Consider the following 25430-nt stretch of genomic DNA (forward strand, 5'->3'; position numbering starts at 1 on the left):
AGTTTCCATTCTGCAGGCCACTTCGGGGCGGGCAGGGGGACAGCACCCAGAGGAGAGGTTAGCCTGGGGTCATGTCTCTCCTGGCCCCCGCAGAAGCCCTGGTCTCCATGTCCCTGTTCATCTACCATCTTACACAGCCATGGTTAAATCTCTATGAGCAACAAGTATCTCTGAAGTGTGGGCAGAGGTCCACCATGCAGTGCGATTTCGGCTGCACTGAGATGCTTCTCCTTGTTGGATTACGGTTGTGAGTGTCCCACCCCTCAGGCATGATCTACACCCTCCCGCCTGGCCCCCCACCTGTGCATCCCCTCCAGTGACACTGATCTCCTTGCCGCTCCTGAACACCTCAGACATGCTACTGCCACAGGCCCTTTGCACCGGCTCTTCCTCTGATATCACATTGCTCCCTCACCTCCATCAGGTCTTGGCTCAGGCCACTTCTCAGTGAAGCCCTCTCTAAGTCCTGTGTCCAAAACCGAAGCCCCAACAAACATTCTTATCCCCTTGCCTACTTTATTTTTTCTCTTTATTTTACTGAATTGTCTCTCTCCCCCGTACTAGAATACAGGGTCCCTGGGGCCAGGTTTTATTCGAGTCGGTTCTCCATGGGAAGTCCAGAGCCTGGAAGCTCTAGTGTGTGTGATCGGTACACGTTTGTCGAGGGAATGAATGCATGTTTACTGGAGGGTCGGGGGGGGTGGTGCTGGGACCCGCAGCCATAGCATGCAGGTGCCTCTTCTCCAGTGCCTGGAGCAGCTGGGCCGAGATGGAGGATGCAGGGGACACACTGGCTTGTCCATCACCAAGGCAGAGGGACAGAGAGAAGGGGTCCTCTCATTTCCCATCACTGGCCCAGCACATCCTGACCAAGGGTGTCCCTGCGCCAGAGGTGCCATCTGCCCCCCAGAGCTTCTGATCTCTTGGTGGTAGGGGTGGAGGAGTTACTGAATATTTGCTGTGTGTGCACTGAAATACCCGGGGCCCCGGGATGGGAAGAGACACCAGGGACCAGCTCCTCTGCCCCCTTTGGACCCCTGCGCCTGCTCCAGTTCCTGACGCCTCGCTAGTAGCCTCAGCAGGACTCAACCTGGCCAGGAACCACCCTCACCCCGTGCACCTGTGCCCACCCGCCAGCCTCCAGCTGGGCATCTGTATGCAGGTGATGTCCAGGTAAGGAGACCCAGACCCAGCTCCAACAGGGCTGGTGAAAGGAGATTGGACTAATGAAAGCAGCACCTTCCACATGAAGCTGTGTCTGTTTTCTTTGGGGAGAAAAGCCCAGAGACCCTCTCACTAATCTGTCTCCTGAGGCAGAGGGCCCCGCCTGGGTCTCTTGTTCCACCCCAGTGAATGCTTCCACTGGGTGAACAGGGAAGATGAGAGAAGGAAGGATGGGGCAGTGGGCGTTAACACCCCTCCGTCAGGAAGTCCACACCCCAGTGTCCAAACAAGAGAGGCAGGAAAGCCCCACCCACGGGATGCGGGAAGGAGAGAGAGTGCCCGGCTGGTGCCGCGGCATCTGTGCCGCCCGGCGTGAAAGCAGCTACACCCGGGGTCTGCGGGGGCCTGTGGGTCTGAGCTGCCAGCTCACATCTGGTGGGAGCCCCCAGAGGGAACCGGCAACCTGGCATCTGCCCTCAGACACGCCGGTCGCCATGCCGGGCACCCAGCGACCTCGGAAATTAGGGTGGTGACACTTCAGCAGGTTTGGGGTCCAGATCTTAGCCTGATAGTCGAGTGCTAAAGGCGATGCCTTCTGGGTGGGAAGATGAGAATTACAAAGCAGCATCCTCTGCTTCTGAGGGCGAGAAAATTCCAGACGTCCTGGGAGGGCTCTGAGGCTGGCTCTCTGGGGCTGGGCATGGCCAGGCAGGGCTGAGCCTCCAACAGCCGCTGCCCCAAGCCCTCCCCCCACTTCGGGAACGGAGCCCACATCCCTGGCCTCAGCAGACGCTCACAGCACCGGGGACGGGCAGGCCAGGGCTGAGGACGAAGAGCAGTCACTGTACCAACTACTGGACCGCTGGGCGGGAAGGCGGAGGAGCTAAGGGGCCCCTGAGCCTCCTTCTTACCCCCACGGCACCCGGACCCAGCACCGCCCGGGACGCTACTCTTAGCTCTAATCTTGTAACCACCCCCAGGGAGGCAGGTGTGATTAACCACCTGATGGGTGAGACTGGGGGAGGCTAAGTGGCCTAGAGGGATCCGAGTGCACAGATCCAAGGTCAGAGGCCTTTGTCCCACCCACTGGCTGGTCCCTTCCTTTGGGACAGGACTGAACACTCAGCTCGAGAGGAGCAACACAGCAGAGCGGCTGGCTTCTCAGCGCCGCAGCCGGCGGGCTCAGTGCAGCCCGTAGGGCAATAGGGATCCCAAGGGAGCCGTACAGAGTGCCTCTGGGCACAGGTGACAGGCAGCAGCTCTGCCCAGGGTCAGGAAGGCCTGGGAAGGGATGGGATGTGTGAAACGGATACAAGGGGAAAGGTGGTGCAGGCAGAGGGCAAGGCTGAGCAAAGGCCCGGGGGCTGGATGCCACCTTCAGACGGTGCAGGTGCCCCGCTTTCACGGAGCCTCCCTCACACCCAAAGCTTGAGATGAGGCCAAGAGGGTAGCAGATTCAAACAGACGAAGGGCTCACAGGTCATGCTAATTACCTTGCGCTTTGCCCCTTGCTGACAGGAGGGCAGGCGGGGTTCAGCGCTCCAGGTTTGGGGTTCGGACCCGGTTAGGGCCTTGCCATGCAGGAGGACAGGGGGGCTCTGGGCGAGGAAGACATTCCTGTGATCAGTCTGGGGAGATGGGAAGGGCAGCAAAGGGGTGGGGGGGCGGCTGGAGAGAGACGACTGGGAAGAGGGAGGTGGGTGGGAAAAGGGGGCGTTTGAACCCAAGCTGTCAGAGGTAAACGATGTGGCTGAGGTCCTGGTGTGGCCCTGGGAGGGAGCTGGGTTGACAGGGTGCAAAGGGAGGGGAGGGGAGGATCAGCACTGGGACCCTGTGCCTCTGGGAGGATGGGGTCCGGGTGGAGGATGACAGGAGATGTGGGTGGAGAGGGAATAGCTCAGCGGCAAGAGCCTCAGCAACCAGGGGCCTCCTCTTAGTTAGAGGAGGGAGGACTCTATACCCATTTCCCAGGGTGACAGCTGGAGCCAGCTGCAGGGTGCTGCATCCTTGCAGACCCTGGTTTGGGGATGGAGCGAAGTCTGTTGCAGACCCTGGTTTGGGGATGGAGCGAAGTCTGTTCACCTGGGAGAGGGGCACCAAGCGTCCTGTGGGACGTGGGCTGGGAGCACTGAGGGCCCTGACCACACTCACCCCTGCCCTGCTCCGGAGTGTCCTCTTCCAAGTCTGCCCCTTGCCCTCAGGGAGGAGCGGGAGAGGAGTGGAGGGCGAATCCCCTGCCCACTCAGGCACTGGGAGGCTGCTGAGCTCCCAGGGTGATCCCCCGCCCTCCAAACCCCCCCTCCAGGCCACATGGGTCCTCGGGGGCATAGGAGGGAGGCCAGGGAGATTAGGAGAGGCAGGCAGGAGGGGCCCTCCCAGACCCCAGACCAGAGGAGCAGGAGAGGAGAGGAGGGAGTTTGCCCCGCCCACTCAAGCCCAGGAAGCCTGCTGGGCCCCCAGGTGAGGTCCTCTGCCCTCTGAGACTGGGGTTGGGGGCACGCCTGGGCCCCTTCCTTCTGTTCTTTGAGCCTAAGCCCCACCCCTCACAGCCCCCAGGGCCTTTTCCAGCCCTGGGGGTCCTGAGCATTGGCCCCGCCCACCCCCAAACCTCACCCTTGCTTAGGCCCCACCCTCCACAGCCAAGGTCTTTCCATTCCCCGCCCCCTTTTTTTCCCTTTCCCCCCTCCTCTATTTTACTACTGTGGTACTGATGTACCTTCTGGTTGTTGATTCATCTATACTTTTGTTTTTACATTCTTTCTAACATACTTGTTAGTTTCCTAGTCAAATTTTATTTTTTACTTTGTTATTTTTCTTTTTTTTTGCCACCCCACGCAGCTTGAGGGATCTTGATTTGCAAGCCCAGGGTTGGGGAGAAGCTCCTGATGTGGGAGCTCCAAGTCCAAACCACTGGACGAACAGAGAACCTCAGACCCCAGGGACTATTCATTGGACTGAGCTCTCACAGAGTTCCTCATCTCAGCACCAAGACCCAGCTCTGCCCAACAGCCTACAAACTCCAGTGTTGGAAGCCTCAGGTCAAACAACCAGTAAAACAGGAACACAGTCCCCCTCATAAAAAGAAAATAAAATGAGACAGCAAAAAAAATATGTCACAGATGAAGGAGCAAAGTAAAAACCTACAAGATCAAATAAATGAAGAGGAAATAGGCAATCTACCTGAAAAAGAATTCAGAGTAACGATAGTAAAGATGATCAAGAATCTCGGAAATAGAATGGAAGCACAGATTGAGAAAATACAAGAAATGTTTAACAAAGATCTAGAATAACTAAAGAACAAACAGAGATGAACAACACAATAACTGAAATGAAAATACAATAGAAGGAATCAATAACAGAATAACTGAGGCAGAAGAACAAATAAGTGAGCTGGAAGACAGAATGGTGGAAATAACTGCCGAGGAGCAGAATAAAGAAAAAAGAATGAAAAGAATTGAAGACAATCTCGGAGACCTCTGGGGCAACACTAAACGCACCAGGATTAGAATTATAGGGATCCCAGAGGAAGAAGAGAAAAAGAAAAGGTCTGAGAAAATACTTGAAGAGATTATAGTGGAAAAATTCCCTAACATGGGAAAGGAAATAGTCACTCAAGTCCAGGAAGCACAAAGAGTTCCATACAGGATAAACCCTAGGAAAAACATACCAAGACACATATTAATCAAACTAACAAAAATAAATTCAAAGAAACAGCAAGGGAAAAACAAAAAATAACATACAAAGGAATCTCCATAAGGTTATCAGCTGATTTTTCAGTGGAAACTCTGCAGGCCAGAAGGGAGTGGCAGGATATACTTAAAGTGATGAAAGAGAAAAACCTACAACCAAGATTACTCTACCCAGCCAGGATCTCATTCAGATTCAATGGAAAAGTAAAAAGCTTTTCAGACAAACAAAAGCTAAGAGAATTCACATCACCAAACCAGCTTTACAACAAATGCTAAAGAAACTTCTCTAATCAGGAAACACAAGAGAAGAAAAAGACTCACAAAAACAAACTCAAAACAATTAAGAAAATGGTAATAGGAACATACATATTGATAATAACCTTGAATGTAAATGGATTAAATGTCCCAACCAAAAGACACAGACTGGCTGAATGGATACAAAAACAAGACCCATATATATCCTGTCTACAAGAGACCCACTTCAGACCTAGGGACACATGCAGCCTGAAAGTGAAGGGATGGAAAAAGATATTCCATGCAAATGGAAATCAAAAGAAAGCTAGAGTAACAATACTTGTATCAGATAAAATAGACTTTAAAATAGACTGTTACAAGAGATAAGGAGGGACACTACATAATGATCAAAGGATCAATCTAAGAAGATATAACAATTATAAATGTTTATGCACCCAACATAGGAGCACCCCAATACATAAGGCAAATGTTAACAACCATGAAAGGAGAAATTGACACTGCACTTACATCAATGGACAGATCATCCAAACAGAAAATAAATAAGGAAACCCAAACTTTAAATGACACAATAGACCAGGTAAATCTAATTGATATTTATAGAACATTCCACCCCAAACTGGCAGAATACACACTTTCTTCTCAAGTGCACATGGAACATTCTCCAGGATAGATCACATCTTGGGTCACAAATCAAGCCTCTGAAAATTTAAGAAAATTGAAATCATATCAAGCATCTTTTCTGACCACAATGCTATGAGATTGGAAATCAATTACAGGAAAAAAACTAAAAAACATAAATACATGGAGGCTAAACAGTGCACTGCTAAATAACCAAGAGATCACTGAAGAAATCAAAGAAGAAATTAAAAAATACATAGAAACAAATGACAACGAAATCACGACAACCCAAAACCTATGGGACTCGGCAAAAGCAGTTCTAAGAGGGAAGTTTATAGCAATTCAATCTCACCTCAAGAAACAAGAAAAATCTCAAATAAACAATCTAACCCTACACTGAAAACAACTAGAGAAAGAAGAACAAAGAAAACCCAAAGTCAGTAGAAGGAAAGAAATCATAAAGATCAGAGCAGAAATAAATGAAATAGAAATGAAGAAAACAATAGCAAAGATCAATAAAACTGAAAGCTGGTTCTTTGAGAAGACAAACAAAACTGATAAACCCTAGCCAGACTCATCAGGAAAAAAAGGGAGAGGACACAAATCAATAAAATTAGAAACGAAAAAGGAGAAATCACAACTGACACTGCAGGAATACAAAGGATTATAAGAGACTACTACAAACAACTATATGCCAATAAAATGGACAACCATGAAGAAATGGACAAATTCTTGGAAAGGCACAATTTTCCAAGACTGAATCAGGAAGAATTAGAAAATATAAACAGACCTATCACAAGAAATGAAATTGAAACCATAATTAAAAATCTTCCAACAGGGCTTCCCTGGTGGCGCAGTGGTTGAGAGTCCACCTGCCGATGCAGGGGACACAGGTTCATGCCTCGGTCCGGGAAGATCCCACGTGCCGTGGAGCGGCTAGGTCCGTGAGCCATGCCTGCTGAGCCTGTGTGTCTGGAGCCTGTGCTCCGCAACAGGAGAGGCCACAACAGTGAGAGGCCCACGTACCACAAAAAAAAAAAAAAAAAAAAAATTCCAACAAACAAAAGTCCAGGACCAGATGGCTTCACAGGTGAATTCTATCAAAACATTTAGAGAAGAGCTAACACTGATCCTTCTCAAATGCTTCCAAAAAATTGCAGAGGGAGGAAACACTCCCGTATTCATTCTATGAAGCCACCATCACCTTGATACCAAAACCAGAAAAAGATATCACAAAAAAAGGAAAATTATAGACCAGTATCACTGATGAACATAGATGCAAAAATCCTGAACAGAACCAAACAGCACATTAAAAGGATCATACACTATGATCAAGTGGGATTTATCCCAGGGATGCAAAGATTCTTCAATATATGCAAATCAATCAATGTGATACACCACATTAACAAATTAAAGAATAAAAACCATATGATCATCTCAACAGATGCAGAAAAAGCTTTTGACAAAATTCAAAACTCTCAAGAAAATGGGCATAGAGGGAAACTACCTCAACATAATAAAGGCCATATATGACAAACCCACAGCAAGCATCATACTCAATGGTGAAAAATTGAAAGCATTTCCACTAGGATCAGGAACAAAACAAGGATGTGCACTCTCGCCACTCTTATTCAACAGTTTTGGAAGTCCTAGCCACAGCAATCAGAGAAGAAAAAGAAATAAAAGGAATACAGATTGGAAAAGAAGTAAAACTGTCACTATCGGCCAATGACATGATACTATACATAGAAAATCCTAAAGATGCCACCAGAAAACTACTAGAACTAATCAATGAATTTGGTAAGGCTGCAGCATACCAAATTAATGCACAGAAATCTCTGGTATTCCTATACACCAATAACGAAAAATCAGAAAGAGAAATTAAGGAAACACTCCCATTTACCATTGCAATAAAAAGAATAAAATACCTAGGAATAACCCTGCCTGAAGAGCCGAAAGACTTGTACTCAGGAAACCATAGAACACTGATGAAAGAAATCAAAGATGACATAAACAAATGGAGAAATATATACCATGTTCTTGGATTGGAAGAATCAATATTGTGAAAATGACTATACTACCCAAAGCAATCTACAGATTGAATGCAATCCCTATCAAACTACCAATGGCATTCTTCACAGAATTAGAACAAAAAAATGTTACAATTCGTATGGAAACACAAAAGACCCCAAATAGCCAAAGCAATCTTGAGAAAGAAAAATGGAGCTGAAGGAATCAGGCTCCCTGACTTCAAACTATACCACAAAGTTTCAGTAATCAAGACAGTGTGGTACTGGCACAAAAACAGAAATATAGATCAGTGGTACAGGATAGAATGCCCAGAGATAAACCCACGTACGTATGGTCACCTAATTTATAACAAAGGATGTAAGAACGTACAATGGAGAAAAGACAGCCTCTTCAATAAATGGTGCTGGGAAAACTGGACGGCTACATGTAAAAGAATGAAATTAGAACACTACCTAACACCACACACAAAAATAAACTCCAAATGGATTAAAGACTTAAATGTAAGACCAGACACTGTAAAACCTTTAGAAGAAAACATAGGAAAAACACTATTTGACATAAACCACAGCAAGATCTTTTTTGACCCACCTCCTAGAGTAACAGAAATAAAACCAAAAATAACCAAATGGGACTTAATTAAACTTAAAAGCTTTTGCACAGCAAAGGAAACTATAAACAAGACAAAAAGACAACCCTCAGAATGGGAGTAAATATTTGCAAATGAAACAACAAAGGATTAATCTCCAAAATATGCAGATAGCTCATGGAGCTCAATATCAAAAAACCAAACAATCCAGTTAAAAAATGGGCAGAAGACCTAAATAGACATTTCACCAAGGAAGACATACAGATGGACAAGAGGCACATGAAAAGATGCTCATCATCACTAATTATTAGAGAAATGCAAATCAAAACTATAATGAGGTATCACTTCACGCCAGTCAGAATGGCCATTATCAAAAAAGCTGGAAACAATAAATGCTGGAAAGGGTGTGGTGAAAAGGGAACCCTCCTACACTGTTGGTAGGAATGTGAATTGATACAACCACTATGGAAAACAGTATGGAGGTTCCTTAAAAAACTAAAAATAGAACTACCATACGACCCAGCAATCCCACTGCTGGGCATATACCCTGAGAAAACCATAATTCAAAAAGAGTCACGTACCACAATGTTCACTGCACCTCTATTTACAGTAGCCAGGACATGGAAGCAACCTAACTGTCCATCGACAGATGAATGGATAAAGAAGATGTGGCACATATATACAATGGAATATTACTTGGCCATAAAAAGGAACTAAATTGAGTTATTTGTAGTGAGGTGGATGGACCTAGAGTGAAGTAAGTGAGAAAGAAAAACAAATACCATATGCTAATGCATATATATGGAATTTTTTTAAAAAAGTTACTGATGAACCTAGTTGTTGCAGGGCAGGAATAAAGAGGTAGACACAGAGAATGGACTTGAGGACACGGGGTGGGAGGGCGAAGCTGAGGCGAAGTGGGAGTAGCATCGACATATACACACTACCGACCCTAAAATAGTTGGCTGGTGGGAAGCAGCAGCACAGCACGGGGAGATCGGCTCGGTGCTTTGCGAGGACCCAGAGGGGTGGGGCAGGGAGGGTGGGAGGGAGGGGATACGGGGACATGTGTATCCATATGGCTGATTTGCTTTGTTGTGCAACAGAAACTAACATGGTATTGTGAAGCAATTATACTCCAGTAAAGGTCTATTAAAAATAAATAAATAAAATAAAGTTTAAAAAGAAAGTCTGCCCCTTACTTTCCTTTTTTTTTTTTTTTGGCCCTGCTGCATAGCTTGCAGGATCTTAGTTCCCTGACCAGGGATCAAACCAGGGCCCTCAGCAGTGAAAGTGACGAGTCCTAACCACTGGACCGCCAGGGAATTCCCTGCCCCTTATATTCTGATTCACTAATTCTCCTCAATGGACGCATCCCACAACCAAAGCACCCAGGCCAAATGACTTACCCACAAAAACCCGGCCAATTTAGGACAAGAGACCTAGATTACTGTAGGACCTGGGTGGTTCTTTTTGTCTCCAGGCCCCAGTTTCCTGACCCATCTCATGGGAGTGCTGGGCAGGCTGTCCCCCCAGAGCCCGATCTTCCCTGTTCGTTGCACTGAGCTGGGTCAAGTCCGTGCACACCGGCCCGTGGTCAGGAGCCCATAGAGTGGCAGAGGCCCCTCAGCTCCCCAGCCCCACCTGCCCCCAGGCCCGTCTGCTCTTCAGGAACACTTACCCAAGGCCAAGTAGAGGCGGAGAGAGAACAGGGATCAGAAGCTCGGAGGCCGGTTCCACGTCCTGGCCCGGGCTGCTAGACCATGCCCTGGAAGAGAGGACGGACCGTCATGTGGGGTGGGGACGCCCCAGCTCAGAGCAACTGACTTTCTCTCCGGTCAGTTCCATGCAATCTACGCACATTTCCCCGTTATCTTCTTGTAATACAAGGTTCTCTCCCTCCGCAGCAATGATAGTGGTTTATACGCACTGACTGGAGTGGTCCTGAGGACAGGAACAGAGGAGCTCCCCCACCTGGAAAGCCCAGTCCCCCACAGTGTAAGGGCCCCTGGGGCTCCCCTTGCTCCCGCAGAGTGAGGGGCTGCAGCTCCCCCGAACTGACTGTGAGCTCCACAAGGGCAGGGAGGAGGCGTCTTCGTTTCTGTGCAGCTGGCTCCCGGCCCAGAGCCTGCATGCAGCAGGTGCTCAATAAATAATCCATGTTTGACAAACGAGTGCCCCAAAATGCATCACACGGACGTTACTGCAGGCAGAGTGCACTCTGCTCAGAGTTGAAATTCGACCCTGCTTCACCAGTACAGAGCTTCACATGCCAGTTACATTATTTAAACTCACTGCTAGGATTCCAGATGTGGAGCAGAAAAGCCACACATCTTCCCACCAGAAATTCTCACTGGAGGTCACTTACAGATTTTATATATATACATACACACATATATGTATCTATATGTAACTTTTTGTTTGTTTGTTTGTTTTTTGCGGTACGCGGGCCTCTCACTGCTGTGGCCTCTCCCGCTGTGGAGCACAGGCTCCGGACGCGCAGGCTCAGCGGCCACGGCTCACGGGCCCAGCCGCTCCGCGGCACGTGGGATCTTCCCGGACCGGGGCACGAACCCGCGCCCCCTGCATCGGCAGGCGGACCCTCAACCACTGCGCCGCCAGGGAAGCCCTATATGTAACATTTTTAATAGACTTTATTTTTTAGGGCAGTTTTATGCTCACAGCAAAACAGAGCAGAAAACACAGAGTTCCCACAGACCTCCTGTCCCCCAGACACAACTTTCCGCGTTCAGCATCCCCTCCACACACCGGGGTATATGTGTTACCATCAGAGGACCTACACTGATACATATTATCACCCCAAATCCACAGTTCACATGAGACTTCATTCTTGGTGTTTTACATTCTGTGGGTTTGGAAAAATGTATAATGTCCTGTATCCACCATAATAGTATCACACAGAGCAGTTTCACTGCCCTAAAATTCTTCTGTGCTCGCTTCGTCTCATATTTTTAAAAGGCGCTTTCATGTCAATGATCTCAGCGAATTCATCTCGCGACTCTGTGATCCCTGCTTTGACACTCAGGGAAATCAAGGTCCAGACAGGGTCAAGGGCCCTCCACAAGGTCACCCTTGTGAAAACCAGTAACAAGAGTCGGTGGCAGAATGTGCTAGAAGCATTGTGTCTGGTGGTCCTTTTACCATCCCGCCCTCCTAACAGCCCTGGCGGGGAAGGTTCATTCTAACCCCCGGTTTACAGAGGAGCAAACAGACTTGGGGACACTTGCCAAGGTCACACGTGGCTAAGTGGGACGCTCAAAATGCAAATCCCTAAACCCACTTCTGCTCTTTCCAGATGCACTTGTTAGTTACAGGGGCTTATAGGAGGCATGAGAATGCAGGGGGCAGGCACCGACTCGGGTTAGGGGGGCTTTTGCTTTCCCGGAGCTGGAGCAGGTGGGTCCCAAGGCTGCAGTCCTCCTGGGGGGACCCCGCCCTCCAGCCACACTGCACAATTAATACCTAGGGGCCTCGCCTGGCTGCAGGTCAGTCGACATCCGGCCACAGAGGCCCCGCCATTCCCAGCCTCGTGGGGGCAGCCCTGCAGGAACATCAAGCTCAGGGATCAGCTCAGGAACGGATGAAAGCATCCCTAGTCCACATGGACACCGTCCTGTCTCACCAGACACACACCCCAGCTCTCACGGGGCAAGCTCTGTGCAGTGGGGAGAGCGGAGAGGTGCGCCTGTGCTGAGCGGCCCTGTGATCTCTGCCGTCCTCAGTTTCCCCACCTGTGACAAAGCGGAAGGGCTGGGTCCCTGGGAGGCTGGGCCAGCTCTCACACCAGGTTTCCTAGCAGGAGGGGCCATCATTCCAGAGGCTTCTGGCTCCCAGGCTGCTTGGGAACACTCCATTAACTCAAAGTGCAAATTTCCTCCTGGCTCTATCGCTAAGCCACAGGGGCTCCCCCACCCCCCAACGGCCACCAGCTTTCCTGTGACAGATAAAGATTACAGTCATTGCTCGAGATGGAATAAAGGAGCAGAAGTCATTATGCAGAAATAATTATGTTGAGTTATGTCTGGTTGCTCCTCATTTCTGTCTCACGATTGTCTTACAAATGGTCCTGCCTCTTCCCCTCCAGGACAGCAAACTACAGAAGGCGGGGTGATTCAGACAGACCTCCTGGGCCCAATTCTACAGCTCACAATTCCTCCTGCTGGGCGGGCCATCAGCATCCTAGGGCACAGTTCTCTGTGACACCCTTTCCTTTCTCTGAGCGCTCGGGAGAGAGGAGAGGTAGAGACAAAAGCCCCGGGGAGGGGGCACGCTCACTGACTCACCCACATGCCCCAGTGCATTGAACCCTCCTTCAAGGCCCTCTTCACCCATCACTTTCTCCTGGGGCCCTGCCTGACCTCTCAGCCCTTTGTTCACGTTAGGCCTAAGGCACCTCCCTCTCTTAGGTCTGGGGCCTCTGAGGAGCGTCTCAGGCAGTGACCAGGACTGACTCGCTCTTGTACTCCCAGCTCCTAGCACGGAGCAAGGCCTCGGGAGAACAGAGAGGGCTGTGTGGCTGGACTGCTTGGGCTCAAATCCTAGCTCTCCTATGCCTTAGCCGTGTGACCCTGACCCATTCTTTAACTTCTCTCTGCCTCAGTTTTCCAGGATGTAAAATGGAGATGATAATAATCCTACCTAGTTCATCAAGCTCTTATAAAGATTAAATGAGCTAACGTACACACACACAAAATACTTGCTCGTAGGAAGAACGCGCTAAATGTCAACAATGACTAAAAGAGCACAGAGAGGTCTTGAAAACATGCTTGTAAGACTCTAAGCCAACTAGAAAGACACAAACTATCGAAACTGGCTCAAGAAGAAATATGTCTGAAATACCTATAACAAGGCAAGAGATTGAATTAATAATCAAAAAATTACTCACAAAGAAAAGCCCAGATGGTTTCACTGCTGAGTTCTGTAAACACTTAAAGAATTCATAACAATTCTTCACAAACTCTTCCAAAAAATAGAAGAGGAGGGAACACTTCCCAACTGGTTCTATGAGGCTAGTACTACCCTGATACCAAAACCAGACAAAGTCTTCACAAGCGAAGAAAGCTACAGATCAATGTCCTAATGGGAGTGGATGAAAAGAAAAACAAACCAACCCTCAACAAAATACTAGCAGACCAAACCCAGCAACATAAAGAATAAAAAGAATTATACGTCACACCAAGTGGGATTTATTTCAGGAATGCAAGGTTGGTTTACCATCTGAAAATCAATGAATGTAGTATATCATACAATAAAATAAAAAGAAAAAAATCACATACTCGTCTCAATTGATGCAGAAAAAGTATTTGACAGATCCAACATCCCTTCATGAGAAAAACACTCAAACTAGGCATAGACGGAAACTTCTTTAGTCTGACAAAGGGTATTTGTGAAAAACTCACAGCCAACATCATACTTACTGGTGAAAAGACCAGACGCTTTTTCCCTAAGATCAGGAATGAGACAAGGATGCCCACTCTTGCCACTTCTATTCAACATTATACTAGAGGTTCTAACCAGGACAACTAGGTAAGAAAAAGAGTACAAGCCATCTGAATTGGAAAGAAGAAGTAAAATTATTTCTATTTGCAGATGACATGATCTTATATATAGAAAATCCTAAGGAATCCACCCAAAAAAACCCACAAAAAACCAACTTAACAGAATTAATAACATAAGTTAAGCAAGGTTGCTGGATATAAGATCAACATACAAAAATTAATTGTATTTCTGTACACTTGCAATGAAAAATCCGAACACGAAATTAAGAAAACAATTCCATTAGCAACAGCATCACATATAGTTGTAAATGTACTAAAAATCATTGCGCTTTCTAAGGGTGAATTGTATGGAACGTGGATTATATCTCAATAAAGCTGTTTAAAAAAAAAAACAGAATCCAGGTCAGTGCTCTGGTACTTCTCTACCTCAGAGGACAGAACGGCAAAGAGCAGGCTCACAGGACCAGGGAGACAAACGTCAGGGCTTCCCAGTGCTACAGCCCGGGGGGCCCAATGGGGCTCAGAGCTCGTCAACGGGGCCGACCTTGAGAACCTGGCAGACTCCAGGCTGAGCTGCAAAACTGCCTTGAAACACCCCCCTCTCCCCACAGCATGCACTCCAGAGACATGCCGAGTGCCTGCAACGCTTATTAGGTGCAGGGACACTGGCCCAACTTTTGAGGAGCCCACAGCCCAGTGGGGTCCCCGCAGCCCTGTGCCAGATGCCAGGGGTGGGCAGCCAAACCCAAGCTCTAAGGATGGCTCTGCATTCACGGAGGTGATCTGGTCCACTGGTGGGCAGGGAGCGAGGAGTCCCTCAGGGTACACCCTTGGTCCAGGCTGAAAGAGCTCAGCTCCTGAAACCACACAGGCTGCCCCGCAGGGCACACGCTATGAATCACCACCTAAGAAGCAACAGTTCTAGGGCCATTTCTGGGGCCAGCTCCTCCTCTAGTTGCCCAGGCCTGGAGGGCTCAGTGCCCATCGTCCTGGCTGGCCAGCCCTTGGGAAAGGCAGCTACACAAGCTTTTCCCTGCCAGGGCTCGACGCCTCCTCTCGCCCAGACACAGGCCTCCTGGGCTCTGCCTCTGACCTGCCCGCTCACACCGGGGTGGGATGTGCGCTGCAGAGATGACAAATTATTTTAATATATCCTGAAGTCCAACTTAATTCAGCAGCAAAGTCCCGGTGGGAGAAAAATATAGTGGGTCTGGAGTCAAAGACAGACTGATTTTGGATTATGACTATTTCCGAGGTGACAGTGGTTTTAGGATGCGTGATCCCCCCACGGTCCCCAGGTAATCAGAATACTTTCACACAGACGTTTGGCACACAACAGAGACATCTTCTTCTACTGCTCAATTCAAGAACGGAGTTAGAGGGGCTGCATGTCCTGCGGATGTCCCCGGGGGCGGGAGAGACCACAGAACAGACCCTGGAAGCCAAGACGCGCTGGTGAGACCACACAGGATGCAAGCTTCACAAAGGGGGCAGGACTGGAAAGGACATCAACGCGACAGTGAGCTAAACCCTGAGCCCTGCGTGGCCACGACCAGTACCCAGCACTAGCCCTCTGGTCACCTGAGGCCCTGGCGGCTGGCCAGCTGCATCCCCAACTTCCAGTGGGCGCTCACAACGTCTTGTCGGAGCTCCTGTGTCCACTCCCATTACTTGGGTATTTGAGCTCCCGTCACGAAACAAAAGGAACCTTACAATCTCCAGCCATTCTGAAAAACTGTCATATTTACTAAAGATGACTGAACACACTCCATGAACCAGAAATTCAACTTCTTGATGGATTCCCGACAGAAAGTTGGACCTACGTCCACCGAGAAGGCTCACAGCTGCGCGACTTGTAAATGTCCCTGGTGGAAACCGTCCCTGTGTCTACCCGCCATCAAAGAATAAGAAACTGTAATGCGTTGGTACAGCGGAGGACCACAGAGCAATCAAAATGAACCTCAGTGACACATGACACATAGATGAAGCTCTAAGCATGACGCCGAGTGAAACGGGAAGACACAGACGAGTACATGCTGTGTGAGTCCGTTTACAAAATGGACGCGTGGTGATTAGCATCAAGCTAGCGGCTGTCCTCGGTGGGGGGCAGTGACCAGAAATGGTCATGAGGGGGCTTCTGGGTGCTGGTGACACAGATCTGTTCATTTTGTGAAAACTGACCAAGCTGTCCACTTAATGCACACAAGTTAAATTTCAGTAAAAAGTTAAAGAAAGGAAGCGAGGCACCCGCTGTCATTCCTGCATCCATCCCAGCCCACCCAGCAGATCTGGGGGCTTCCCGGGAGCCCCACCCAGGCTGAGGACTGGTGGTAACTGTTCTCATAGCCCATGGACATCTCCCAAGACAGGTCCACTTATGAAATGGTGGGAAGAGAGAGTCTGAAGTCGGGCAGGCTGGGTTCAGGCCCTGACCTCCTCCAGGGGCCCCAGTTTCCCCCCACATCTGTCCAGGGAGGCTGCTAGAGATGTGAGTTTTCACAGAGTGAGACCCCTGTGGACCCAGCGCCCAGCCTGCACTTCCTGAAATGTCAGCCACCCATTTATTGGACAGAAATTTACTGACGAACTACTGTATGTGCCAGGCATCAGGGATACTGAGTACTGACCAGCACCCCACTTCTCAAAGGGCTGGCTTTCCAGTAACAAGACACCAAAAGAGAAAGTAAGCGCAGATCACAAACTGCTAGGAAACAAATAAAATGAAGTGATTTGACAAAGATTACCAGGGGGCTAGGGGTCAGGGCGATACTCTAGCTTGGATGCTCAGGGAAATCCTGAGTCAGGGACACACATGAGGAGGAAGGGACAGACTTAGGAAGACAGCTCTGAGCAGAGTGAACAGCAAGTGCAAAGGCCCTGAGGTAGGAGTGTGCTTGGCATCGTCAAGGAGCAGCAAGAAGGTGAGTGTGGCCAAAGCACAGCAAACAAGGCCAGGGGAGGGGGGTAAGAGATGGGGTCAGCAGTGAGCAGGGGCTCAGAGGAGGGGGCAGGGAGTTCACATTTTTATTTTAAGCACAATTGTTGTAGAAGAGCTCTGAAAAACCAGAGTGCTACAAAACTACCAGGCACTGGGGAATGGGATTATAAGATTCCCCGGAACTGAGGGCGGCAAAAAGTGGGACCTCCTTGCGACCCTCCAGGCCTCCCCCAGTGGTGGGGGATTGGGGGTAGGGGCAGGTTACCTCTAAAGGTGCTGCGTTTCCTTGAGACGTAAAATTCAAGTCTGCTCACTCTTGATCCTCCGTGGGCAGGAAAGAACGTAAGATGGCTCATTGCCCACTAATGAATTCCTAGAGCCTCCAGAGGCCCGGCCACGGCTCCCACACCCCCACAGGCTCCTGATGCCAAAGAGCCCAGGACCAGGGGCCATGAAAACCCTGCCTGGCGTGCTTCTCAGGCGGCGTCTGAGGCACCTCCTGTTCCCGACAGAGGAGGAAAAAGCAAACCTTTGCCAACAGAGAACAATGAGGCAGCCACAGGGGAAACACCGGTAGGCCCGGGGAAGGGGGAGCAAGAAGTCCAAACCCGATCTGGCAATTTCTATTTGGGGGGCACATTCTGCCCACAGACACACCCCCTGTCAGCTGTCAGTCTCGGCCAGAGAACGAGCCCCCACGCTTTTGCAGTTGAGGGGACCCTAGAGACCCCAGGCTGGTGCCGGGAAGTGGCCAGGCCTCCCCCACCCCCCGTGGGGCCACCTCACCTGCCGTGTACATGCACCTCCACCATGACTTCACTTGGGAGGAAGAGGCTGAGCTGCAAAGGATAACAACAAAGAAAAACCACCCACGTTGTCCCACCCTTTCTCTCACTGTGCAGTTGAGCAAACAAACATCCCCGAGAGAAGGGTCTCAGCCGGGATCACCGAGCCGGGTCCAAGCCCGACACACTCCTGCAGGGAGGCAGGCGCTTTCAATCTGCTGGGCGGAGATGCGAAGATTCAGGCCCCTTCCAGGTCCTCAGACTGACTGTCACCTGTCCCCGGCTGGTCACTTGTCCCATGAGCTGGGCCACAGGCCTCTCTCTTAAATGTTCTGAGAATTTTATGAGTAACGAAGTTGGAGAAGAGAGGGGAAGGGTTTCGCACGAGCTGTCAACATTGCTCTTTTCCTTGAAAGCCCCTGGGCAGGAGAGGACAGGAATTACGCACCCCGTGAACGGCCGCAAGGGCCACACCCGTGACCCCATTTGACTTCATGAGCGCGGGGAGACACACTGGATTGAGTCTCACGCCCACTGCATGGAGGAGGACACTGAGGCCCAGAGGTTCAGGGTCTCTCCTGGAGCCACAGGGCCAGAGAAGGGAAGAGACTGTGGGCTTCTGACTCCAACTCAGGTCACTCAGGGGAGGTGTCACCACTCGCAAGGGGGCTACTTGATGTCCAAGCAGTTCTTGCCCCTCAGAACAGCTGTCGCTTAGAGGAAGGAGGCTCTGCCGGCCCAGGATGTGCCCGGTCTGGTTCCAGGCCTGAGGTGGGGGCCGGCTCTGGCCAGTTCACATGCTTCTCTGCCCTGTGTTCCTCCATCCACCGGCCCAACGGCCCGTGAGTCGGCCGACCGTCCAGACACAGATGGCACACAGACCCAGAGCCCTGCCCTCTCGGGGCTTAAGTTCTGGTTACTTACGGTTCATGCCACACGTTACAAGTCCTGAGGGGGGAGGGGGAGGGGTGGGTAATTCTAAACAGGAGCCAAGGAAGGGGTCATCAGGTGACAGTGGCCATGCCCTGTGGACAGGCGCCCCTTGGCCTCTGTTCTCTGGCTGCGGGCCCAGGTGGGGTCCCTCACCTTGGACGTCTTGAGTAAGTAACCAGGGGGAGGGGGAGCACGGGGGCGCCCTTACTGCACCTGCCATCCCAAAGTCCCCTCCCTTCACAACCAGGGAGGCCACAGCTGGGCCGCGAAGGACAGGAAGGCTGCTCCTCGTATCCGTATACGGCTGCTGCCGTACCCGTGATGAAGGGATAAGTCCTCTGAAAACACAAATAAATTATTCATTCCCCGCAAACGAGCAGCCTCTGGGCTCCCGCGGCAGCTGAAAGGCTCTGCCAACAATATTAGCGACAGCGCTCAGCGGCCGCCGGGTGGAGGCGGCTCCAGCCGGGAGCTGCCCACGCAGCGGTCCGATCCGCGTCCGCGGGTGAAAGAAGCCCGGCGCCACGCGGAGAATCACAGCCCTGCCGGCCTGGCCCGGGCGGCACGGGGCTCCTGCGCAGAGCATGTGCACCGGAGGACCGGGTCCCAAGGAGCTGCCTTCCACCCAGAGCCTCCCCAGGCCCCCACTCCGGGGTCTGCATCGCTCTACCACCACCCATCAGGACCCAAGCCTGGGGCCGGCCCGCTTGCTCGAATGCAGAGTCCCAGGCCCTGCCCCAGACACCCTCTGCGGCTCAGCCCGCAGCACCGCATTTCCCACACACGCTGGAGCTGAGGCCACCGGGAGGAAGTGCTGGAGTCCCCGAGTCACCCCCCGATCGACTGCAGCTCGGCCGGCCTCGCAGCCCCGGGCAGCCCTAGGTCAGGTTCTGGGCCTCTCAGGGCCCCAGGTGCTCTGGGGGGCTCTTGGGAGGATGACAAGAAAGAACCTTTGCAAAGCAACTGTCACGCGCGAGCGCTCCGACTCGCAGCTGGGTGTCTGCCCTCTGCGTGTTTGTGTCTTTGATTCCAGCCTCTCAGCTCACTTCACAGCCAGGAAGAAAAGCCTCAGGGCTTTTGACTGCCAAGGCAGGCTCGGCGCCACTATTTCCTCCGCCTAGAACACGCCCTCCGTCCCCACGGCCCCTTCCTCGGCGAGGCCTCCCACCTCCCCCAACGCCCGCCTCACTTTGAACACACTTTTGCCGGGGCTGCCGTTCAGCGTCTGCAGCACAGGGGAGGGGCTGGGGACGGAACGCGGCCCGACCGCGGGGCCCACAGGCGGGCACAGCGCCGCGGGCCAGCGTGGCAGTGAAGCAGTGACCGCGTGAGAGGGGCGCCCCGCGGCCCACGGCGCTCGTTCAGCTGAGAGCCGTCTCTCTGCAGACTTGTCCCGCGTGATGCGAGCGTGCGGGCTCTGTCCCTCCATCCCTGTCCTTGCAACGAGGGGTCTTCTGCAAGAGCGATACTTCTCACCTCTCTCCTTGGCGGCGAGGAAGGAGGGGGCTTATCTGACCTGGCTAAAGAAACGACCTTCCAACCTCATTCCCCCGGCCCCGCTCCCATCTCCCCTACTCTGCCCGGAGCGGACCCTGGCAGTGGCTCTGCTGCCTGCCTACGACTGGGGAACATTTTTAAGGATGAGGGCAAGTAGCAGGAAGCCGATTCTGGCCACAGAGCAAGCTTGCCAATGCAGAACTACCAGCAAAACTAGGGTGTGTGTATGTGTAGACATTTCTGGTCATTATAACTGGGGGAGGGGGGTTGGCAGCGGGGGAGTCATCTACTGGCACCTGATGGGTAAAGGCAAGCATGCTCCTAACACCTCACAGTGCACAGGTCGCCCCACCACAAACAGTCATGCAGCCCAAGCTGTCCACAGGGCCGAGGGTGAGACCCTGACATAAACGCTGTCCCCCGTTGCTCATCACTTGGGTCCACCTCTCCACTGGTTTCAGAATCTAGTGGCCAGGGGTGTGCTGATGGAACCACACCCTCATCCCCAAATGCCAGGTCAAAGGTCCTGCAGGGCGCAGAGACACTGCTCTGCCCGCACCCACTGCTCTGGAATCGTGGCGGCCACAGCCACGTTGTACACTCACCCCACTCGGGGCCAGCGGGCAATGTTTTAGGAAGCCCGGCCCTCGGGGTAGTGTGAGCCCCCATGAAGACCTGGGGGCTGCCTCTGTCCTGCACCAGCAGTGACCCAGGCCAACGGAGAGGCCCAGGGGTTCCCACATTTGACCCTTCTCACAGGAGTGATGGGCTGGTCTCTGAGATGGAACAGAAGTCTCATTTATGCATCCTTTCACTCAATTCAAAACACATTTAACTGAACACCTACTATGTGCCAGGCACTTTCCCAGGTGTTACCGATGCAGCAGGGAACATGCGCAATTCTTGCTTTCAAGGAGCAAGTGTCCCAGGAGATTATGGGGCAAAGTGACAAGTGCCATGAGGATAGTGAGTATAGCATTCGAGGGGGGGCTGTGGTGAGACCTACAGCCCTATCTAAACATCTGGGAAGGCTTCTTGGAGGAGGTGACATCTAAATGGCAACCTGAAGGATGACTAAGAGTTAGCCATGCAGAGAGAGAGGAAATGCAGAGGGGTGGGGTCTAGGGAGAAGCTTTTCCAAGGATTCCCAAGATGCTCCCTCACCCAGGCAGGGGCAGTTGACACACCACAGGGTGGTGGGCGGCTGCAGTCAGGACCCCCAGCTCCCAGGTTAAAGGGACCTGAGAGGATCACGTGGGGAAGCCCTTGCCAGGAACCCACAGGCTTGTGTCCAGCAGGGCTGGCCCGGGTGGAAGAAGCCCAGCGGCCAGTCATATCGAAGACACAAACAGCAGACACACATCCACCCCCGCCCAGCCCACAGCAGTGCCCCTGCGTAAATACTCTCTGGCCCCCCGAGGAGGCAGGCTGACCCCTGCCGGCCTGCCCACCACCTTCTCACCATCCCCAGGGCGCAGGACCCTGGTGTCCCTAGACCAAGCCAGCCCGGTGCACTTCCTGACTGAGAGCTGGATTTTTTTTTTTTAATTATAAATTTACTTTGGCAAAGGGAAACGCAGCCCACAGTTTCACAACCAGCTCTGCCTACACCTCTTCGGTGCTGTAGACATTTGTGCAGTTAAAATCGTGCCGAGGTTTTCTGCAGTGATGACGATTCCCGTCTGGACCTCCAGGTAGACCCGGCGCAGGGAGCCCATCTTCCCTTACAAGAGGGCCCCCTGGCTCCCGGAAGCTCCGCCCAGAGGACGCACAGCCGGGCCTGCTCCGGACTCCAGCTCGGAGGCTGCAGTGCAGCCCGCGTGGACCAACCGGGAAGAGTCAGGATCCGCGTGTGCGCAGAAGCCTCCCACGTCTTTCCATTTTTTCTCAAACCTGCACGCTCATGAATGAATGAATCTGTACTAAACCAAAGTGCACAGCTTGCCTTTAACCCTGTTAAATTCAGCTTATGTTCCGCTCGTCCTTTCAACCTACCGGAGCTTCTGGAATTTCATAGCTCTCCAGTTTTGTACCCTCAGCCAATCTGATACACATGCCACATCTTAGAAAGCGGTGCCTGAAAATGCAGATGCGGTCGGCAACCAGCATCCCATCACTCAAGGCGTCTGGGGGTCGCGGGTCGTTCGGCTGTGAGGCCACCTAACCACTGATATTCAGCGCCCGTCACCAGAGGCCCAGCTGCACCCTGCTTGAAGGGCTGAGCCCACAGCTGTCCTCTGATAGCCCAGCCCATCAAAAAGCAGGCGGGGTTGCGTGTCCTCACGTACGGCCGCCTCAGACCTGCCTCCCAGAGCCATCGACACCTCCCCTTCAAATTAACTCCCGCTGGGAAGCTGGGACTTCAGGTCTCAACTCTAGAATGGCTCGTTTGCTCGGGTGGACAATCGCAGGCCTGTGGGCTGGAGACCCAAACACGCTTCCAGTGGAGGGAAGCAGAGTGGTACGGGGGGCAGGTCACAGGGTCGCATCCAGTGCCAACTCCCCACTCCGTCCTGATGCCCCCGGGAGGGTGCCAGGGCCACGAGGACCACCTTCCGTGGAATGAGAAGACTGGGCTGAACCATGTCCAAGTCCAAAACGTCGTGACTCTCCATTAAAAGTTTACAAAAACTTTTGCTGTAGTTGTTGTTGTTTCATTTTGTTTTGTTTGTGGCCGCGCCGCATGGCATGCGGGATCTTAGTTCCCTGACCAGAGATCAAACCCTCGCCCCCTGCGGTGGAAGCGTGGAGTCTCAACCACTGGACCGCCAGGGAAGTCCCTACAAAAACTTTATTTTTTTTTTTTATTTTTTATTTTTCCGATACGCGGGCCTCTGACTGCTGTGGCCTCTCCCGTTGCGGAGCACAGGCTCCGGACGCGCAGGCTCAGCGGCCACGGCTCATGGGCCCAACCTCTCCGCGGCACGTGGGATCCTCCCGGACCGGGGCACAAACCTGTGTCCCCTGCATCGCCAGGTGGGCTCTCAACCACTGCGCCACCAGGGAAGCCCCCTACAAAAACTTTTTAATGATACAGGAAAATGGGCTGAAGTGAGAGTAAATGGAAAAGGTGGGACGTGACACAAATGTTACATGACGTCAAGGACAACATACCGCTGTGTCTCTTCACCTCTCTGTAAATAAATACTGACCAGAAGAGATGGCCCCAAATGTTAGCTGTGAGTATCTCTGAACTGTTGGCCTGCGGATTATATTTGCTTTCTTCTTTTGTTCATTTCTCGCCTTTTTTACAATGAGCATTTAATATATATACCCAGAGCAAAACTATTTTGAAGGACATGCTTCTCCATGACAGATGCCCAAAGGACAGCAAGCTCGCCCTGGCCCTGCACCCTGCACCGTGCAGCACTCTCCTCTGGGGACAGGAGGTAAAGCTGACAGCTGCAACCACATGTCTCTGCCCCCCCCCGCCCCCACCCGTTGGGCCTCAGAAATGTTAATGCTTCATGCAAACGAGTGCCACACCTCCCTTCAAGGCAGCCTTTTAAAAAAACCTGGTTCAGTCTCGGCAGGTTGTGATGCATGGATAAAGAAGATGCGGCACATATATACAGTGGAATATTACTCAGCCATAAAAAGAAATGAAACTGAGTTATTTGTAGTGAGGTGGATGGACCTGGAGTCTGTCATACAGAGTGAAGTAAGTCAGAAGGAGCAAAACAAATACCGTATGCTAACACATATATATGGAATCTAAGAAAAAAAAATGTCATGAAGAGCCTAGGGGTAGGAAGGGGATAAAACACAGACCTACTAGAGCATGGACTTGAGGATACGGGGAGGGGGAAGGGTAAGCTGTGACAAAGTGAGAGTGGCAGGGACATATATACACTACCAACCGTAGGGTGGATAGCTAGTGGGAAGCAGCCGCATAGCACAGGGAGATCAGCTCGGTGCTTTGTGACCACCTAGAGGGGTGGGATAGGGAGGGTGGGAGGGAGGGAGACGCAAGAGGGAGGAGATATGGGGATATGCGTATACGTATAACTGATTCACTTGTTGTAAAGCAGAAACTAACACACCATTGTAAAGCAATCATACTCCCATAAAGATGTTAAAAAAAAAAAAAAAAACCAAGCGTGAGACTATCCCTTCCTCCATTTTGCCTTGGGCAAGGCAGCTGCAGAGTCTTGACACCAGAACATGCCAGAGAATTCAGACAGCTGAAGGCGTCCTCAAGATCCTACTATGTCAGAAATGCCATCGAGAGCCCGAATCCAAACAAGTTACCCAAAAGGGCCAGTGTCATCCGGTCCTCTAACACCCATGCTGACGGGAAGACAAAAGCCTGGAAATTACCACCTTGCCTCAACTAAGGCCTTCAGTGCAAAGGCAAGAGGCCTTCCCAGCCCCGTACCTTCTGGCTCTGGCAGCCCTCCCTTCTCTGTACCTGCTTCCACGCCCCCTCCCGTGCTGCCTTCCCTGCCCCTCGGCGGCTCGTGCCCCCGGGACGGCTCTGAATGTTCATGTATGTTTACACGTTTACTCTTCCACACGGGGCCGACAGTTCTTCAGAACAGAACTCCCTTAGAACCTCTGTGTCTCAGTGCCAAACCCAGCACTGGGGTTGAATGGAAGACAGGAGAGAAGGAGAAAGCAGGTGGTTCTGTGTTTTGGTGAATAACCTTGGCCCCGGGCACCGCCCGGGGAGTTGCTCATCTGCTGGGGAGACACTCAATGTGAGCAGGGAGGAAGGGAAGCTTCCAGAAGGGAGGACCTACGGGTGGGCTTGGAGGCAGCCCGGGAGGAGTGGAGGGAACCGCGCCCAGGTGGGAGGGGGTCCTACGGGGCCAGGCACCCGGGTGCCAGCCAGGCAGTGGGTGAGGCCACTTAACTATCCCGGAGTCCACAGACTGGGAGACAAACTTATCAGCAGGCAGTATGGCAGTGACCATCCACACACCTGTCCGGGTGACGCACCTCTACATCTAAAGCAATGGAGAGACAGAATAAGTCCAGAGCATCCAGCTACTCTGGACCCACAATGCACTTTTAGTACCTTTAGTACCAAGGGCTTTAGCCGGGGCTCAGTTCGGCCACCTCCCACTCGGCCATTCAGGGTGCACTCGGGCCCCGCTGCCCACCTTCCCTCATGCCTCTCAGCGGCGCCTTCTAGAAGGACCAGGCACTGAACAGCAGGCTGTTAGTTTAACAAATCGCAGGGCATGCCAAGGAATGAAATAGTAACAAAGCCTGCAAAGTCCAGCCACACAGGATGATTTGAATAGACAGAGTAACATTTTTCAGTAAGTTATAACGTTAGGTCACAACATAGTATGTAAAAAATAGAGTCCCATTATGGTAAACTTGAATGAAACATGCATTTTGTGACATTCACGGGAGTAGGATCTCTAAGACAGTGTGGTCCGGGGCGGCCCTGCCCGGTGAGGAGGG

The 25430-nt window shown here is 51.6% G+C and overlaps 1 protein-coding gene across 3 annotated transcripts in view; it reads right to left on the reverse strand.

The window, feature by feature from the left end:
* The window catches only part of HPCAL1 (hippocalcin like 1), a 112192-nt gene that overhangs the window by 22717 nt on the left and 64045 nt on the right, over positions 1-25430 (reverse strand). Inside the window, exons 1-2 of one of the 3 annotated variants that reach the window (XM_067008155.1) lie at positions 19719-19892; positions 10025-10111 (exon numbers count right to left, since the gene is read on the reverse strand). The exons of 1 other annotated variant lie outside the window; for it this stretch is intronic. The gene's annotated coding sequence lies outside the window, so the exon portion shown is untranslated. Of the gene's footprint in view, positions 1-10024; positions 10112-19718; positions 19893-25430 lie in introns of those variants that run through there. One more of the 3 variants, XM_059078422.2, reaches the window with a different exon arrangement.

This window comes from Kogia breviceps, chromosome 11 (assembly GCF_026419965.1).
Source record: "Kogia breviceps isolate mKogBre1 chromosome 11, mKogBre1 haplotype 1, whole genome shotgun sequence".
NCBI lineage: Eukaryota > Metazoa > Chordata > Mammalia > Artiodactyla > Physeteridae > Kogia > Kogia breviceps.